The sequence below is a fragment of the Hylobates moloch genome, unplaced genomic scaffold, assembly GCF_009828535.3.
Source record: "Hylobates moloch isolate HMO894 unplaced genomic scaffold, HMol_V3 SCAFFOLD_11, whole genome shotgun sequence".
Classification (NCBI taxonomy): Eukaryota; Metazoa; Chordata; class Mammalia; order Primates; family Hylobatidae; genus Hylobates; species Hylobates moloch.
Window position 1 is genome coordinate 60237108 of NW_026652286.1, and position 4925 is coordinate 60242032.

The window sequence follows — 4925 nt, forward strand, 5'->3', positions numbered from 1 at the left end:
TTGACAAATGGGATCTAATTAAACTAAAGAGCTTCTGCACAGCAAAATAAACTACCATCAGAGGGAACAGGCAACCTACAGAATGGGAGAAAATTTTTGCAAACTACTCATCTGACAAAGGGCTAATATCCAGAATCTACAAAGAACTCAAACAAATTTACAAGAGAAAAACAACCCCATGAACAAGTGGGTGAAGGATATGAACAGACACTTCTCAAAAGAAGACATTTATGCAGCCAACAGACACATGAAAAAATGCTCATCATCACTGGCCATCACAGAAATGCAAATCAAATCCACAATCAGATACCATCTCAAACCAGTTAGAATGGCGATCATGAAAAAGTCGGAAACAATAGGTGCTGGAGAGGATGTGGAGAAATAGGAACACTTTTACACTGTTATTGGGACTGTAAACTAGTTTAACCATTGTGGAAGACAGTGTGGCGATTCCTCAGGGATCTAGAACTAGGAATACCATTTGACCCAGCCATCCCATTACTGGGTATATATCCAAAGGATTATAAAACATGCTGCTATAAAGACACATGCACACATATGTTTATTGCGGCACTATTCACAATGGCAAAGACTTGGAACCAACCCACATGTCCATCAGTGATAGACTGGATTAAGAAAATGTGGCACATATACACCATGGAATACTATGCAGCCATAAAAAATGATGAGTTCATGTCCTTTGTAGGGACATGGATGAAGCTGGAAAGCATCTTTCTCAGTAAACTATCGCAAGGCCAAAAAACCAAACACCGCATGTTCTCACTCATAGGTGGGAACTGAACAATGAGAACACTTGGACACAGGAAGGGGAACATCACACACTGGGGCCTGTTGTGGGGTGGGGGAGCAGGGAGGGATAGCATTAGGAGATATACCTAATGTTAAGTGATGAGTTAATGGGTGCAGCACACCAACATGGCACATGTATACACATGTAACAAACCCGCATGTTGTGCACATGTACCCTTGAATTTAAAGTATAATAAAAAATATATATATTAAAAAAAACATATTTAACTTAGCCTTTTTTTCCTGAGATTATATTCTTCTTGTTGTCATTAAAAAGTCTTTCTTGGTGGAGTGATGGCAATAGTGTTTGGATGTTTTTCCCCCAAAATATGCTTACATTGCAAAGCAAACAGCTAACCCTGTTAGTCCTCCATTAAAATAGCAGTATGGGTTCATAAAATACAAGTATCTAGGAACGTGAGTTTTCACCTACCCATGAGGAGGAGGAGGTAAAAGAGAAGGAATAGAAGGAGCTGAGAGACCTTGTTTTAGTATAGCAAAGCTATGTCTGTGAAAAGGAGGATGGAGAATGGAGGAACATTGGTAGAGAAGATTCATAGTGTTGTGGTGAATATATTCTTGTTGTGGTTAAAAAGTCTTTGTTTGTGGAGTGATGGCAATAGCATTTGGATTTTTCTCCCCAAATATCCTTACATTACAAAGGAAACAGCTAACCCTCTCTTGTCGCACCCATATATTCATTTTGTGGCATCCATATATTCATTTTCTCAGTTCATTTTTATAGAAACTTCTAAGGAAGATAGAATTATCTCTGTTGTACAAGTAAGCTAACATTCAAAAGTTAAAATGAGTTGACTAAGGTGACACAGCTGATGGTGACAAAACCGTAACTTGTACCCGAGAGTAAGCATTTCTTCTTCCTCCCCTGAAGATTGTGACACTTTCAAGTAGAATCTATCAAATTCCAGCAGCCTGGCCAAATAGCATGCCACAGTGCTGATGCATTGTTACAATATGTGACAAGAACATTATGATATAACCCCTTTGAGATGTTTTCATATTTGAGTTGCTCTGATCTTAGGACATTGAACAGCTTTGTATAAAAAAAGTCTCAGCAAATATAATTTACATTTTTTTGACACCTGTGTTGGTGTCTGTTTTTTAATTCTAAGGACTGAGTCCTCATTTACATCTGTCTTTGCCATTGCTTGAGTCAGCTGAAGGGAATATTTCAGAGAAAAAATATAGTCAAAATTAGAATGCACAGGAACATGGAATATTTAGAGGTGATAAATACCACAACTAAATTTCATTCTAATTATTTGTAATCACAGCTTAGAGACCTCCAGGGAATTAAATATCTGAGCATTTAGAATCTTTAAATCTAGGTTGGAACATGTGTCTTTGACATTAATTCTCATTTAATAAAATAACTGCATTTACATTGTGCTGTTTTGCTAAGAAAAGAGAATTGTGGCATCATGAAGTAAAATTTATTTTGCATATTGACATAAAGGGAAAAGCCTAGGTCTCTTTAAGAGATACAGGATAGCTTTATTAACACTAAGTGCAAAGAAATTTATATAACCCAATGTTCACTCATTTATTTTTTGTTATCTGTTCAATAAATTTATGTTAAATGCAATTGAGCTGTTATGTTATTATGTTGCTTCAGACCCCTGATAAAGGACAATTGATCCAATTTGTAGTTGGAGGATAGCAGAGGATGTTGCCTGGGGAAGGTAACACTTAATCTAAACACAAAAACAAAGAGTGAGTTGGAATGAGGGAGGCATTTCCAACAAAGGGAATACACAGCACAGATGTAGAGAGATGCAGAACAGCATGCTGTAGGAACTCCAACCAATTAAACATGACACAAACCATAGCTGGACTATGGTGGGGTCTCAGGGCAAGCTGGCAATGTGATGTTCCTTCCTTAAATACATGCTTCTCCATTTATTTATTGGTTATAGGAAGAAAATAACTTTAATTATTAAATCATTCATATCTGTTAAAAATAAGAGAGTTGGTGGTAAGAAGTTGCGTGGCAGTACAGTGAGCTACCTCTGATGAAAGCATGACCAGGTGGGCACGAGTTAGTACTGCATATAACAAGAAACCTTTGCCTGCAACATCATGGGAGGACATGAAAAAGGGATCCTTTGAGGGAACAAGCCAGAACCTACCAAAGCGTCAACAACTTGAAGCCAATAGGCTATCCCTTAAAAATGACGCATCCCAAGGAAAACACAAAAAGAACAAAGAGAAAAAAAGAGTACTTAAATGAAGATTTGAATGCATTAATGGAATACCTAAGACAGACTTCACAGATGGTTCATAATGGGCAAATTATAGCCACAGACAGTAAGGAAGTAAGGGAAGAAATTGCAGTTGCTTTAACGAAAGACAGTCGATGGGAAGGAAGAAGATTAAAAAGAAAGACAAGTGGCAAAGCAAAATGCAATGGTGTGTTTCCATTGTAGAAAATCTCATCATGGAATTGCAGATTTCCCTGCTGCCCTTGAAAATCAAGATGGGGCACTGGAATGTTACAGGTGTGGTTCCACAGAGCACAAAATAACCAAACATAAGGCTAAAGTAGACATGGCTCTTGGTGAATTTCCTTTTGCAAAATGTTTTGGTTTTGGAGAAATGTGGAACCTGTCTAGATCTTGTCCTGATAATCCCAAAGGACTCTATGCTGATGGTGGTGGTTGCAAACTTTGTGCCTCTGTGAAACATTTAAAGAAAGATTGCCCTGAAAGTCAGAATTCAGATCGAATGGTCACAGTTGGTCGCCGGGCAAAGGGAATGAGTGCAGACTATGAAGAAATTTTGGATGCACCTGAACGGCAGAAACCCAAAACAAAAATACCTAAAGTTGTTAATATTTGGTAACAACTAGCACTATCCTTAGTTATCACCTCATTGTTGCTTTCTAAACTAGGCCCATTTCATAAGTTAGAGTTGGGCTTCCTTGTAGCCAGGAGTATATTGTAGATATCAGCATGATCTGGGTGTGGTCAAAAACAGTTTCCTTTATTCTGTCCATCAAATAGTACTACTACCACTGTTCAGAGAAAATTGAAGCAAAGAATAAGATGATTAAATGGATTATCTAAGAACATGTTTTAAGAGGCAGAACTTAGATATAACTAAGTGGTTGTATACCTGACTGTAACAATCATCTTTAATAAAAGCAAAATTATGCATAAAGGTAAAACAACCCTAAACAAAGGGGCATTTTTGGTTATATTGTTTAAAAAAAAGAGTTATTTACATATACGTATGTAACAAAATAATTTATATGAATTTGATGGTAAGAACATCTTTGTCTCCATTGATGTATATTATTTAATTTGATAAGAGCAATATCAATAATTATTTGTTCAGTTACATTGAATTATTGTTCAGTTTGCCCAGATTAACAGGCACCATTATTTTCTCATTCATTCTGGTTATGTATAATAATTCTTTATATACTGGCAATATATCCTGGTATTCAGTTGTTTTTCTCCTTCTGACTACAGTGTAGACTGTCTTCTTGGAGAGATGACTTTGCTCCCCAAAGAACTAAATTGTTATAGACTCTTTCTTTAGAACTCATCTCCAGTCATTGAGATGCAATGAAAAAATGGACTTTGGGTTCCAGCTCTGCTACTTATCTGTGGGGCCTTTAGAGAGTTATTCAACTGTCTGAACTTTAGCTTTTAGGTCTGTAAAACAGAGAAAATGATGTCTTCCTTATAAAGATCTTTGAGGTTAGCTGAGAGAACTGAAAAAAACATCTAATATCACAGAAAGCAAATTCTAGTTCCCTTCCTGCTTTGTACACTTAACAAAATATCCAGACTTCTTGATTTCCTTCTTTTCTGTCAAAAGTAATACAGCTCAATCATATTCACCAAATATTGTTTTGAATAATATTTTTGCCTGTTCTGAAAGGTTAAATACAAACATAAAAGAAGATACAGGACCCTAGACTATGAGCAGATCTCAAGAATAGTTCCAAAGTTGCACAGTGCAATAATGCCATCTTGGAAATCTGTGTGCAGTCTGTCTGAGGGTCTATATTGAAGTCCAGTTCCCATTTGGGTAATTGATTTTACATATTTATTGAAAGACAGTCAGGGTATCTTTATACAGGCTCT

General features: G+C 36.6%; 1 pseudogene; it reads left to right on the forward strand.

Moving 5' to 3' along the window:
- The first annotated feature begins 2851 nt into the window (after positions 1-2851).
- LOC116476173 (zinc finger CCHC domain-containing protein 9-like) lies at positions 2852-3672 on the forward strand (annotated as a pseudogene).
- The last annotated feature ends 1253 nt before the right edge of the window (positions 3673-4925 follow it).